Source organism: Eublepharis macularius, chromosome 12 (genome assembly GCF_028583425.1).
Source record: "Eublepharis macularius isolate TG4126 chromosome 12, MPM_Emac_v1.0, whole genome shotgun sequence".
NCBI lineage: Eukaryota > Metazoa > Chordata > Lepidosauria > Squamata > Eublepharidae > Eublepharis > Eublepharis macularius.
This window is the reverse complement of record NC_072801.1, coordinates 80,180,682-80,195,472: the sequence shown is the minus strand read 5'-3', so window position 1 is coordinate 80,195,472 and position 14,791 is coordinate 80,180,682. Positions and strand designations below refer to the sequence as shown.

At 59.1% G+C, this 14,791-nt stretch overlaps 1 protein-coding gene across 4 annotated transcripts in view; it reads right to left on the bottom strand.

Moving 5' to 3' along the window:
• The window catches only part of KIF1C (kinesin family member 1C), a 41,655-nt gene extending 27,255 nt beyond the window's left edge, over nt 1-14,400 (bottom strand). The window contains exons 1-2 of one of the 4 annotated variants that reach the window (XM_054995102.1): nt 14,288-14,400; nt 12,781-12,938 (exon numbers count right to left, since the gene is read on the bottom strand). The gene's annotated coding sequence lies outside the window, so the exon portion shown is untranslated. Of the gene's footprint in view, nt 1-12,780; nt 12,939-13,022; nt 13,314-13,605; nt 13,625-13,669; nt 14,050-14,287 lie in introns of those variants that run through there. The other 3 variants (XM_054995104.1, XM_054995105.1, XM_054995103.1) reach the window with 3 other exon arrangements.
• Nucleotides 14,401-14,791: the final 391 nt, after the last annotated feature.

Sequence of the window (14,791 nt, the reverse complement as noted above, 5' to 3'; positions counted from 1 at the left end):
CCTCGGTGGACAGGACAGGGCAGAGGCGGGATCGGATACGCGGCAGGGCTTCCCTGGACAGGGCACAGAATTTCCGCTTCATGCCATCCAGCTGACAGAAGTAGAATTCTGCCCACTACTACACACAAGTGGGCATACACCTGCCAATATTCAACGGTTCCCACACACATGGCTCGCCACAGCCCTCCCCTGTCTACCCGGCGTCTGGCCCCAGACATTTCCACCTCCCGCAACAGGTACGGCCAGCTCCCAAAGCCTGCTAAGGCACATTCTCCGCCTGCTTTGGGCAACACTAGCCTCTCAGCATGCATTCCTTAGGGAGGCGGCCAGGTGGCTCTGAAACTCAGGGAACCCTTTGCGCTCCACGGCAGCTCGCCATCTCCCTGCCCCAGCGGCAGGAGCAGGAGGGCCACCCAAAGGCCTCTTCGACTCCCTAACGCGTGCCCTGGGATTCATCTTCCAAGACCTCCTTCCAGAAGTCTTCAACAGAAGGGAGGGAGGGCTGAGCAAAGGTGGGGAGGAGAAGGGGGGGCTTCTGCACGCTGAGCCACAACAGGACCAGGGACCACCTGACCCCAAGGGCAGCTCCAGCCCCCCAAATTCCTCCCTCCCCCATCCACTGTGCCACAACCCCAGGCACTTGCAGAGTGAATCCCTCAAGGGGATGCCAGCCAGAGAGTAAAAGAGAAAAGAGTCCAGTGGCACCTTTAAGACTAACCAACTTTACTGCAGCATCAGCTTTCGAGAACCACAGCTCTCTTCGTCGGATGCATTTTTGCTACTACAGACAAATACGGCTAACTCCTCTGGATCTAAGACAGAGAGGGAAGCCACACCCCACAGGCAACACCAACAAGTCCCATTTGGAAAGAGGGGAGGGAGAAAGCCCTTCCTGAGCTGTGATGCCGTGACCACCATTGATGTGAAAGCTGCAGAACGTTCATGAGGCGGAAGATCCCCAGCGCAGCTGCCACCCTAGCGCCCAACAAGAGCACACGGGCATGGAAACGTGGGCCGGCGGGTTGGGGGGCAACACAGCTGGGAGGAGCAGCCCATGCACCCAAAGAGGGGCCAGCCTCGCTTTTCAGCTAGCCACGTGGCCATCTGGCGGCTAAAAGCACCTGTGCCTCCCACCAGTGCCTGGGGCTGGGCTCTTGCCTCCGTCCTCTCAGGCCTTCCCCTGCTGGGAGCTCACAGACTCCAGACTTTGGAGGGGGAATCATTCGGCAATTCAAGCCAATCTACGCAACTTGCGTGAACTGGCTTCCTGGCTTGAGAACTGGCCATGGGGAGGGGGAGGCAACGCCACACGTCTCCACCCACACCCTGAGGCTACCAATTCTCCTTCCCATGAAAAGGGCCCCCCCGTGCACATTTTGGGGCCATGACCTAAAAGGGCACTAAACAGAAGAGACCGACAGCAGACCCTTCCTTGACCGAGGAGGAAAGCGTGGGGCTCCTTTTCCAGGGGCTTCCGAGACCCAAACAAGCAGGTGTTGAACGGGCTATCATAATGACCCAAGAACAAGCCAAGCTGAGCGCCTCTCCCTCAGCAACCCACCAGGAGTTAAAGGGCAAATCTACTCCCGAAGCCAAGTGTGGCTTGCCATTCTGTCCCCCCAGACTTAGGCATGGAGCTCACAGCAAGGGCTGGCTGGCCCCCATCTGGCGGATCAACACACGTGGGCAAGGAAGGAACTGGAGACTAGGGGCAAGCCCCAGATTTTCAGGAAAAATGTAAAGTTCTTTTTTAAAGTATTGGCGTTTAAACTCCTAAACCCAATAGCCAATGATGAGTGATGGGGGCGGGGGGGAGAGATGCAGGAGTGTGGCGGGGTGAGGAATCAGCCAGATGAAGAAAGCCCCAGCTGGAAAAGGCAGGCGTGTGAACAACGCAAAACATCAAAAAACCAGTTGGCACGGCCATGGGGGCCCCCAGCAATGGGGGAAGAGGCAATGTGGAAGTGGGGGGGGGAGCAAAGAGATGAAAGATGGAGAAGAGCCAGGAGACAACGGCTAAGGAGCGCCAGCGAGGGAAGAAGGCAAAAAAAGCAGCTGGCAAAAGAACTGGGGGGGGGGGTGTCAGCAGGAAGCAGAACTAGACGAGAGGGCAGAGAAAGGGGGCCACCGTGAAGCAGAAGGGAACGCCATGAGGAGCCAGGACCGGGGGGGGGTGAGGGGGGGTCGATTTCCCCAGTCCCACCAAATTCACTCAATCTGTCTGAGCCAGTGGCCAACACCAAGTCTTGGAGCAATGAGTTCCACAGTTACGTAAGCGCTTCCTTTTGACTGTTCCAAACCCACAGCAGGTTTTACCCGCTTGCAGGGAGGGCAGGTAAAAATCAAATAAATTAATTGCATTGGGTGTTCCAGTACTGTAGGTGAGGGAGAAACAGCTTTCGGGCTACTCTCTCCACCCAAGGCAAAATTTTGCAAATCTCTACCCTGCCCCCCCATGTCTCCTTTTTTCTAAGCAGAAAATCCGCCCCCAAAAGCCCACTTTAAACTCCTTCAACTTTCCTCACAGTAGAAGTGCTGCAAGCCCTCTCTCATCCAAGCCGCCCTTTCCCCGAGACTTTTCTACTAGCTCTGCCACGTCCTTTTGGAGAGATGGCCACCAGACCGGCCCGGTGTTCCAAAGGCGGCCACCCCCAGGCCTGTACAAAAGCAGGACCGCCCTGGTGGGCCTGTTCTCAGTCCCCTTCTTAATCTTCCCTGTTGTGGAGTTCGTGCTCTCTGCTGCCGCCGCCGCCGCTGCCCACTGAGCAAACACGGAGCTCTCCCCCATGACCCCAAGATCCCTTTCCTAGTGAGCCAGAGGCACTTCAGCTCTGGACGCTTGGGGCAAGGACAGTCACCATCCACGGGCTGGGCTTCCTGGCTGCCGATCCCAACTGCGGACCACTTAGACAGCATCAGCCCAGTGGAGCTCCGGGAGACCCCGTTCTCACTTCCCTCCATCGTGGGAACTATCCATTCACGCCTCCTCTCTGCTTCCTGTAGTCTAATACATTATGAGTCTACCAGAGGACTCTACACAGCTCCAGAGCATCACAAGCCACAGAAGAAAGTGGCCGCTTGCATCAAGGTGGAGAGAACAAGCGAGTCTGTACAAGCCACCTGGGGGAAAACAACCGCTTGGCACGCCGTAGGACAGTGAAGGCCAGCCATGAGTCACAGCAAGTGCCAAGCGCTCACCGCCTCCCTTTTCACACCCAGGCACCTGTTGGCGGCGTCCTTTGGTGCTGCCGGATTATAAGGCCTGGTTTGAATTCACCAACGTTTGACTTCTGCAAGCCAGAAGCCAAGTCTAAACCGAAACCCTGCTTTGGGCTGCCTGCAACATGCAACCAGAGACTGCCAAAGGCAAGGCAACGGCGCTGCTCTCTAGCCCTGGTCACTGCTGCACTCTAGGAGAACTGGATCGACTTGACATCCAGGGGGCTCCCGGATTAACCTTTCCAAGAGCGGCAGCGAGCACCAATGGTGCCTGGCAGGAGTTCCTGACTGGAGGAGAGCTGGCACGACAAGAGCCTCTCGCTGCAGTTACTAAGCAGGGAGGGAAAGGTATCCCCCCCCCCCCGCACAAGCACAAAGGCTTGCCTTCCATCCAAAACGGACTCCCAGGGCAGCCAGCAACCAGCGGACCACAGCCAGCCGGCAGAATCAGCCGCTGCAGACGCTGGCCAGAAAAACAAGGCCGCGACTGGAGGACACACAGACGATCCACGGCCCATTTTCCTATCCCTATAGTAGTTGTGGGGCTGGAGGTAGATCAGGCCCACAGTGGGCCTTCACCATATGACTTCTCCAACACGCACACAGTCCACAGTTGCTTTGTTTGTCCAGATGGGGAAACATCCCAGAGGTGCTGTCTGGGCCAGAAAGCCAACAGCGTGGAGTGACGAAAACCTGCGCCGACAGGGAATTTCCTAAGTGCGCTTGGAGACACGAAGAAGGGCCTCTTAAGATCATCCAGGCAGGTCCACAGGGCAGACGGCAGTCCTAGGGAGATCCTGGCTGCAGGCCTCTCTGGGTTTCACAGCCCCAAACCAGCACTTCGAAGTGCACTGCGGAACCCCTCAGAAGCAGCAGCAACGGGACAAAGTCAGAGATCCCTGCTCTGAGCAGCCCCCCCCGCCCCCCCCCCCCCCGCCCAGCAGCCACCTTCCCAGCCAGGCACCGTGTCCGCCCACTTTTCAAAGGCGGCCCCGCAGAGAGCCTATCCAGGCACCCATCCAGAGGAGTCAGCCGTGTTAGTCTGTAGTTACAAAGGAGTAAAGAGTCCAGTGGCACCTTTAAGATGAGCCAACTTTATTGTAGCACAAGCTTTCGAGAGCCACAGCTCTCTTCTGACGATGCACCAGTATTACGGCATGAGGAACTTGTGGCTGGGACAGGGCAGAGGCGACACACGAGCCCAACTGTCCCTGGCCAGCCCTGCCACTTGGACATCCCGGAAGAACGCTGAATCCAAGAGCATCTCCTAAAACGCAAGCCAGCATCTTCAGCCCAAGCACAGCCCCAACCAGCACTCCCGATCAGCCAGACTTCCACCCAAAGCATCCCCTCCTGGTCAGAGTTCCCTCCCTGCCTCTGGCCGTGGAAACAGCCTCCGACAGGACGGCCTGCGCCCCTAAAAGATGCAGGAGCTATGCATGCAGGGCTGTCGCCACGTTTGGATTCAATACACAGAAGCATCAAGGAAGCAACTGGCCTGGAAATGAGGGGGAGGCCAAAGCCTTCCACGGAGGAGCAGCGATGCCCCCACAGCCTTGGACGTCTCAGGCGGGGGGGGGCGTGTCTCTCCCCCAGCTCTGATAGTCAAGGCTCCAGGCCCTTCTGTGTGCAAAGGGTAGTCTCTCTTACTGAGTTATGAACCTCTCCCTGAACATCCAGCTTCATTGCAGCGTCTCCATGAAGCCATTTAACACTCTCCTACAGGAAAAACAGCACCAGCAGAAGTTGGGGGGCGGGCGGGGCGGGGGGGCAGGCTGCAAAGGGGCAGCAAAGGTAAGCAACACACCACAGGCAGAACCCGCATTCAAACGCCAGCATACCCCAAAATAACACACGTGCCTGCTGATCCTTGGAGAATGCAGGCCAGTTGGGAGGGGAAAGGAGCGCCCCCCCCCCGCTGCTGAGTCTCCTTGAAAAACACGACACACAGTGGCCTGGCCACTTCCTCCCTACCGGAACGGGATCCCAAGGGCATCAAAGGGCCAGTGCAGGGAGAGCGAAATCAAACTGCTTGCTCACATGATGGCTGCCGATGGCTCAGAGGGGATTATTTTTAGCCAAGACAGCTGCTCCCCAGCAGAGCTGGAGTGGGAAGAGGGAGGAAACCTGCCTGTGCTCCCCCCCCCCCGGGGCTGCAGCGCAAGGCACACAACTCCTCCCCTGCGACCCACACACGGCGCAGGCACTCCTCACCCCTTGAGAGACCCCAGAGAGTAGCCCTCTCCTGAGGCAGGCCCTTAGTCCCTCCAGCTCGCCTCAGGCTACTCTGCCTGGCGATGGCTCTCCAGGGCTCAAGCCTTAGAAAGGGCTTTGCCCACACAGCCACTGACCCACGCAGCCTTTCCCTGGAGCCTGAACTACAGTGCCCTGCATGCCAAGTGCCACACCCCAGCAACCCCTGACCCTCAGACCCCGAGCGCTCCGGAGGGATAGGTCTCCACTGCCCTATGGCACCCCCTCTCTGGAGGGGCGGCACAGCAAACCAAGCTGTTAGACTCATGCAAAAACCTGGCCTCAGAAGGGAGCCCGGGAGTTGCTCTCTCCCAAGACATCCCAGAATTGTCAGCACTTCTTCCCTGCAAGCTTCCAGAGGAGGAGGAGGAGGAGGAGGAGATCTAGCAAGTTATTTCAAAAATTCAGCTCATGTGATAATCCTGTGTAAACATCAGGTGGCTTGGGCTGCGTCACTCTACAGACACGAAGCAGGCAGTATAGACAACAAGACGAGAGGCCTGCTCCCCCCCCCGCCCCCCACTATGAGGGGCCATAAAAGGCAGCGACCAGGTAGGCGTTTCAGGTGCACAGCTGGGGAAACTGTTCAGACGTCCTGAGCACTGACCAGGTGTGGAGCTGAGAATGTCTTTGGAAGTCCTTCGTGGCAGCATCTCAGGCGCCAAAGGAGCCTACCAGGAGCCTCCAGTCATGCACGCACATGCTGGCCAGGCCTGATCCAGGGGGGGGGGGTGCGACTCAGCAGCCTCAGAACCCCAGAATGCCTTTTATACCCAGAAACGTTGTCATCCAGTGGGTGGGACAAACCAACGACAACCAGCCCAAAGACATACGAATGCCCTGGGAGGAGAGCACGGCAGCCCAGAAGACAAGCCCCACGTTCAACGGCAGCCCACAATCCTCCAGGTAGTGGCCTGCACAGCAGGCCTGACTGAGCCAGCTGCAGAACTCTGGCTTACAGGAGCTGCGGGCTGAGGGGCATTTCGTTTTATAAGCAACGCAGTTTAAAGAAAACCCCCCAGCCCAACAGTATCTGCTGCCGTTTTAAAACGTCCATTTTGTCAAGATAAAAATAAGAATGAAAACCTAGGGCACGTCAGACCCACACTTTTCATTTGCCAAACCAGAAGAACGGCCAGGCAGGGAGCTGCACTCCTGCAGAGGGGCGTGTGCTGCTGTGTGTGTATCTGTATCTGCGTGAGTGTGAAAGAACGAAGCGAGACAGAGAGAACGCCCTGCAAAAGTGAGCAAGTGCCCTGGAATTCCAACAAAGAAATCCTTCCTGTTCGGAGAGCTCCTCCCAGCCACAGCAGCCGGCCCGGCCCAGCCGGATCCAGAGGGCCAGAACCCTGGAGAACCACGCCCTTCCCGTTCCACCGCCTCCCCCTCCAACCGCCTCCCACTCACCACAAAGCAAGCCTAAGGAAGAGGGGCAGGCCAGCCCACGGGCACCGGCCACCCCCAGCAGCCGACACCCAGGATCCCTGTGTTGACTCAGCCAAAGGCAGGCGGAGGCGGCCGTGAGAGGCAGGGAGGAGAGGGGCTCCTCTCCACAGAGCCAAGTGTGGCAGCTGCCACCCCAACTGCGCCTGCCAAGGGCAGGGCCTCTGCACGGGCTCTCCAGGGTCTTTGCTGGGCCCAGGCCTGCAGCGGCCAAAGCACACCTGCTGCAATCTCACCTGCCCACAGGATAAGGCTTTATTTTTGCAAAATAGGCACCTGGAAAGGCTGCCAGGAGTCAGGTGAGATGGGGCAGGAAGCCTCCGAGGGGGAAAGGGCTGCAAGGGCAGAAGAGCAGCCCAATGGCTAAGCAGCACCACTGGCTGGGCTCTCTCTGGACCGCTCCCTGCATGCCCCCCCCGCCCCCCTTCCTCCTTGGAACATCCAAGCATGGCCAGGAGACGCCCTTTCCTGCTCTCGCTTGTCTGAAGCCTGGAAAAAATCATCTTGCCTGAATTATCTGCAGGCCTTTGAAGTGCCAGGAGTCTCTCGGGGCCCTTGACATCCCTATCCTCCACTCCTGAGTCCACACAGCAGAAACACTGGCTCGTATGTTTAAAGCACTGGCTGCTTCAGCTCCGTGCTGGGAGCCCCCCTGCCGCCACATGCCCTCCTTCCTCTTCCCTCTGACTGCCACCCCTGGCTGCAAAAGGACTGTGCAGACTGGGGAAGCAAAGGACACAGAGAGAGCCCGAAGCAACAGTATCTTTCTGGCTTGGGGCATTCCCTTCTAGAGTAAACTTCAATTTCTGCAAAGCTCAGACTTCCTACTCCAGCCTGAAAAAAGAAAAAGAAAACTGGCTCCATAGGCTGGACCGCTTTTGACCCAAGCGAAAACCCTGTTATGGCCAGTGGGGGGCAGGCTTAGAGAGCCCCCCTCCCCGCCACTCTGCACTGGGCCCTCCTCGGAAAGGGAAGCGTTAGGCAAGGCTGTGAACGGACGTGGGGGGGGTGCATCCCTCCCCCCACATCTTTGCTGATCAGAGAAAGAGATCAGAGCCCAGAGAGCCAACACACAGGGTCGGTTTTTAAAGAGCTGGCTCCGTGTTCCAGCACAGGCTCCCTGCAGCCACACAGCAGCAGCAGGGAAAGGCTTTTTAAAAATAAAGGAGCCCCGTTCTCCACAGTTTCTGTGTGCCTGCAACTCCTAAAAACCCTCAAGGTGTCGCCTGGCCCAGAGATCCACTCCAAAGAAACAGCGGCCTTGCCAGAACAGGTCTTACCCAGCAGGCCAGGCCTCCCTCGAGCTCCCCTTGTGACTGCCGCTTCTCCACCAGGTGACGGGCCCCTCCCTCCTCTGCCAGGCAACTCCGGACCCTCCCTCCCACGGCTCCTCCTCCCAACTCCCAGTTTCCACAGCCCTTCACCAGCTGCCCTTTTCTTCTCCCCAGTGGGACCCGAAGCGGCCTATATGGCTCTCCTCTCCTTCACTGCACCTCAGAACAACCCTGAGAAGTTCAGTCGAGGACACCCCAAGGACACCCACAAGAGACTTGCACGGCACAGCAGAGATTTGAACTTGGGTAACTGCTTGCCCAGGTGACTGCTACACCGCGCTGCCTCTCAAAATTGGCAGAAAACGAGCACTGAGCCGAGTGCTTCTGAAACGCCACTAGAGCTAAGCCAACTCGCTCCTGTCCCCTCCCGCAGGTCTGAGGCAGAGCAAGTTCTTTCCCAGCAGCTCAGGTGCCCGGGAGGCCGAGGCCTTCTGCAAGCAGGTGCTCTGCCACGGAACCGCAGCCCCTCTCCAAGCACCACTCGGGAGGACACCTCTAGCCAGCTCTTCCTCCGCCTTCCGCCCGCACAGATGCCCAACCAGGGCAGCTCAGGCACAAAGGTCGGTTTCTGCAGAGAGCCCCCCAAACGGAGGTCTACCCACCAGCCCCCCCGCCCCCTCAAAGGCACGACAGCCACTACGAGCTGATCATCAAGCTGGTCTCTCTGTGGCATCCCAAGCACGAAGGAGCTGCCCAAAGCGCAGCGCAGCAGGTGGGGAGCCAAGGTGGAGGAGCCTCTCATTAAGGCTTCTGGGCCGTCACGTAACGTTAATTACTGGCAGAAAAGGACACACCTCTGAGCGAAAAGCACAGCTGAAGCATCCATCCTGCCACAGGAAGAGGAGGCAGGCAGCACCCCGTCCCACACAGATCTGAGCTGCAGCCATATCCACACACTGCGAAAACATCCCCCAAAGCAGATGGGTGCTTTTAAGTTCCCTAGAACTCTTTTTCACGTGCTTTTCTGGAGGCACTTTGCCTCCAGGGCTGTGAAAACCAGGCACCTGTTAAATAAAATCACTCACTTTGAGCCCGACAGGTTCTATAACCCAACTGCTGATCAGGCCTTTGGGCAAAGGAGACAAAGAAGTCTGGCCACGTCAAAGGGCAAGTCAACACGGCTACAGCCAGCTGGGTGAGGAGGACAAGACAATGGAGGCAGGGGGGGGAATGGCCAACCTGCAGCAGAGCAGACCCTCTGTGGTGAGAGGCCTTGCCAGAAAGGGCCACCAGGGCAGACAGCCAGACAGACTGCGTCCCTCCAGAGGCTGCCAGCAGGTTACCTCTGATGCACAGGCAGCATGAAGCCCTAAACCTTGCAAAAAGAAAGCCCAAGTACAAGGATGCCTGGAGTGTGGCACTGGAGCTGAGAAAGCTGAACTATCCTCCAGCGCTTCTCCAGCAACCCAAGACCTTCCCACTGCAAAGAGTCAAGCACTAACCCCCCACCCCCACCCCCTGAGCCACCGTCCCCCCCCCCCTGGGAATTCCGCTTACAACACTCTGCCCCTTATGCTGGCAAGGCTGCCAATTGCCCACACCTGCCTCATGGCACAGCCCGACTGGGCAGCAACTGCAGGGAAGCCCCAGCATCGGGCAAGGGGGATGGGCGACAGCCACGCCCAGATCCGGAGCTGCGTGTTTGACAGGCTGTCAAGAGGTGTGAGAACTCCATCGGGATCTACGTCCTTTGCGAAGGACCTCCAGCCCACCTCTCTTGGTTTCGGGCAACACGCAGGGACGAGAAGGCGGGATGGGTCTCCCGCAGGAGGGGAGTGTGTAGGAGCAACCAGTGGTGGCCGCTGAGGCAGAGAGAGAGAGACGGACAGGCAGACACTGCTGAGGCAGGGATGCGGCTGCAGCCAGTCCTGCCGCTCTCGGCTCATGAATGCATGCCGACAGAACCGGCACACCCAGTATTTAGAGAAAGCAAAAAGCCGCACGCTTGAAAGGCATCCAAAAAACCAAGCAGCCATTAAGAGGTTCGCAAGTTCTTTTTCCCTTGGAAGGGCTGCCAGTACAGCTCACCAACCAGTCCCATGAGGCTCAACCTGCCACCATCTTCCTAAGGCCTGTTTTTAGACACCCCACCAGTAACAGAGGGAACAATTCCCGAGGAGGAGCTGTGTCCACGTCTCACAGTAAAATAAACAGGAGTCTTGGGGCATCTCACAATCAAGATTTCATTCTAGCACAACTTGCCATGCTGGATGAGAACCCACTTGGCCAAAGGTGTGAAGCAGGCCTTCTTCCCATGGCAGACTTCTGCATTCAAGGTTGGGAAGGGGACTGGAGGAGGGGCATGAAATATGGGAAGGGCAGGGGAAGGGCAAAGCGAGGGGCACTTATGCAAAATGCAAAAGCAATCAAGGAAAGGAAAGGAACCATTCAGGAGCCGGGCCTGCCTTACGGACCACCTTCTCCCTATCCATCCACCCCAGCCACCTGTGGAGGCCCTGCTTCGGGAGCCCTCACCATCTGCGGCCAGATGGTGAGAAAGGGACTTCTCAGTCGTGGCACCCAAACTTTGGAACTCCCTCCCCAGGGAGATTTGCCTGTCCCCCTCTATTCTGCCAGACTTTTGTTTCATTTGGCATTTCCCTAACAACTGTTGTTAGCCCTCCTCCCTGTTCTTGGCACTGTGTCTTTATGTGTGAGTTTTTACTGAATTATTTTTACAGTATTTTAAATTTTGTTTTAATTTTTTTACTGTTTTAAAGTTTCCTGCCTTGGAACCCTATTTGGGTAGAAAGGCAGCATACAAATGTTTCAAATAAATAATTGGCAATATTGCAGTCTCCCAAGTTTTGCTAACCTGATTAGCCGCTGTAACAGCTACGGAATCCCAGATCCTCGGCGATTCTTTGGGAGATGGTATCAAACTCCTTAATGAGTTCTACTTTGACATTTTCACCCTCTGAAGTTCTTTTGCTGGAGAGTGGCTACTTCTACAGCAGCACAGAGTGTTGTGACAAGGGAACACCCCCGTCTTTACGTAACACAAACAGGGAAACCGAGGCTTGGGAAAGGCACTGGAAGTGAGCAGCTTCCAGCCTCAGGTGACCAGAAGCAGGGCAGCAGAGCAGGGAGGGGGACGGGTGGGCCCTGGAGCTGCCCAGAGGTGAAGAATGAAGCGGCCAAGAAGAACCCCTCCCAGGGGGCCCAGAGGCCAAAAGGGCTGAGGTCAGTCCTTGGAAGGAAGGGAGGACACCAAGGGAGCACTGGGCCTGCCAGCCCACAAGGCCGAAGGGGAAGGGGAAGGCAGTGCAGCTCTCACAAGGAAGCCAACAGAGACCTGCCTTGTGGAGCAGGCCGGCAGTGCTTCTGCCTTCTTGTCCTGCCAGCCAGACCCAGCAGGCAAGCAAGCCTCGCAGCGTTCCCTGCCCCTCTAACTGTGGCCAGTCCCTGAGCAGCCCTTCTCCCTGCATTGAGCAACCCAAGCCAAATGGCCTTTTGCAGGCCAAATCCCGGGCCTGCAGAACCAGCTGGAGGGGCACAGCTGGAAGGTCACCAGCAACCTCCTAGGCAGGCTCAGCCCTTGACACAAAGCTCCCCGGGGGGCGGGGGTCACTGAGGGCCCCTGGCAAAGCAGGAGATATTTGATCAGCTGCCTGGACCTCAACGAGCAGTCATGAGGGCAGGAACAGGAGGGCAGATGGGAACACTTGCTGAAAACAGGACGGCGCGTGCGCACACACACACGCAAAGCAGGAGGAAAAATCCAAAGAGTTGGCTCTGCCTTCTCATCACAGGCGGGCACAGGCTAGGGGCGGGGGGGGCACTATTTTCCCCAGCAACGGTTGGGAGCCCAGCTCTGCTTCCCCACTCAGAAGCACAAACAGCTCATGCTCAGGAGGACCCCTGGCCCCAAGCCCCTGTCCCAAAGACCACCCGACACCAACTGCCCTGCCAGAACAGCTTCCAGGCAACTTGAGCCAGGGAGCCTCAGAGGCCAAACTGAAAAATGGAACCATTCCAAGCCTCCACCTGGAAGGGAGGCAGATCTGGTCCCTGCAGGGGAGACCAAGACAAAAGGGGAGACCAACCCTTCCCACTTTCAACACTTTTGCTTAGAATAACAAGACTGGTTTATTCCTTCTTGGCCTTTTGGCTAAGATCAAGTATGCGCGTGTAGTTATGGTTCTGTATCCCAACCTCTTGTGTCAGTCCACAACTCCGATAACACTGCTTTATCGATGTGTTATTATTGGATGCCTCCTTCGTTACTGTTACGGCAGATGCTGCACAAATTGCTGTAATCCTGCTCCTAGTACATTGCTCATTCGACGTCTCATCATATGAGCTGTACCAAATTAGACTACGTAATCTGTTTTGAGCTTCCCTGAGAAAAGCAGAACATGGTAGATAAATAAGCCAGCCAGAAATGAAGCACCACCACGAAAGAATCGTCAGATATCCCCCTGGCACCAAATGGCCCCGGGGGGCTTTTCCCAGAACTGTGAGATGTGAGAATGATGCAATTAAAACTGCCCTTTTCCCCACGGAGACGCGGCTCTCCTCCTCCTCTCACCTTTCTCCCAAATGGCAGCCAGCCTCCAGCTCCAGACAACCAGCTCCACGGCCTGGGATGCCCGCAATGGCCTCTGAACACATCAGCCTGTGGCAGGGTGAAGAGGAAAAGCCATCTCTGGACACCCGGCGCTCAGGACTGCTCCCTTCTTCGGAAATCTAAACAACAAAGGCAGCCTGTAAGGCCGGGGTGAGAACTTCCAGGGACAAAGACAGTTGCTTGAGACCCCAGACAAGACGCACCCTCCGTGTTCATGACGTTGCCACGCGCCTTCCCCAGAACAGGGCTGTCTCCGTTGCCCTCCTTGCATTCAAGCGAGCCTCAGAAGGGGTTTGCAACCGGCAAGAGCCACACGTGCTGCTGCCCCTTGCTCCCTTGCACGCTCCATCTATGCTAGAGGCTCTGGCTTCTGTGCCACTCCAGAGTCCGGCAGACATTTGCATCAGCCTTGGTCATTTCCCCCCTTTGATAATCCCAGGAGGGAGCTGCCACAGCCCGTCCTCCACAGAAGAACACAGTAAGTGTGTCTCTGCCACCTCCAGCACAGCTCAGGGACGTTTCTATGTACTCCCATCAAACGCTGGAACAGGTCACCCCTCTAAAAATAGCCAGGGGACCAGCAACTCCTCCTTTACGCGTCCAGCCCTCCCCACCTCTCCAGTGCCGGGAACCCAAAGCCATACAGGAGCGTGAGGGGGGGGGGGTCCAGCACCAGCAGAGGGATCCGGCCTCTTCGCTACCAAGGGGGTCCTTGCAGCCCCTTTCCTCGTGAGAGGGAGGGGGGCAAAAACAGCTCCTCCTCCTCCTCCTCCTCCTCCTCAGCACCTGCTTCCCTCCGCTGCCCTGGATCTATTCCGCAGCTCCCAGTCCTTTCCACATCGTTGCTCACGTGCAGCTGAGGCCCACCCTGGGCAGCCCAGCGGCGGGGCGGGGGCGGGTAGCCGGGTTGCCCTGCAGCCCAAGGGCAAGACGCGCGTCCGGGAGCGGCCAGGAGCTCCTGAGAGCCGAGGCGCCCGCCTCCAGACCCCCGAGGAAGGCGCAGTCACTCTGGCGAGGCGTGCCCGGGAAACCCAGGGATCCACGCGGGGACCAGCTCTGCTTGGCGGGCCACCACCGGGACCCTTCGCGGCAGAGAGGAGGAAAGTGACCCGCGCCCAGCTGCCCCGTCCGGGCCACGGGCGGAAAACACGCCCAGCTCGAGCCAGGGAGCCGAGGCGCCCGGGGCCAGCGCCAGCCCGCCCGGGCGGCCCCAAGCGCCGCGATGCCGCCCGGGGAGAGGCGCCCGGGGTCGGGCCTCCTGGCGGCCCAAGCCCGGCCCGGCCCGGGCCCCCGGGGCTGGGGGCGGGGCTGGGGGAGGGCACCCCACCCCTCCCGGACGCAGGCCCCGCTCGCGGCCCGGCCCGGCCCGGCCCGGCCCGGGCGCTCGGCTGGCTGGCTGGCTGGCGGGCGGGCGGGCGGGGGAGGTCCCGGCGCGGGCAGCCCTCCCCCCCCCGCCCGGGCGACCCACCTGCCTCCTCCTTCCGCGCCCCTCCGCGCGGCGGCTGCCGCGGCATCCTGGCCGGCCGGGGGCGGCGGGGCAGAGGGCGCCTGGGGAGCCGGCGCCCGCCGGGCAGGGCAGGGGCGGAGCACGCGGGCAGGGAATGTCGCGAGACGGCCAGCGCCCCGCCCCTGCCCGCCAGCCGCGCTTCTTAAAGGGGCGACGCGCCCGCCTGGCCGGCCGGCCGGCCGCGAGAGCTGCAGGAGCCGCAGGCGGCGCCGCCCCTGCCCTCCCCCCCCCCCCGGCAGGCGCTCCCACCCCGATCCCGGGCACGGCCCCGCGCAGCACGCGCGCGCCCACCGCCCGGGGAGGGCCGGCGCGACTCGGGCTCGGCAAGGGGGCGGCGGCGGCGGCGGCGTCCGGGGCGCCCCTGGGCGAGGAGCTCGGCGGGCTGGACTGCTGCCGCGCCAGCGTGGGGGCTGCCCTTGAAGACTGTCGGGCCGCTGGGTCTGGCTGGCGCGGCCCGAGGGCCCT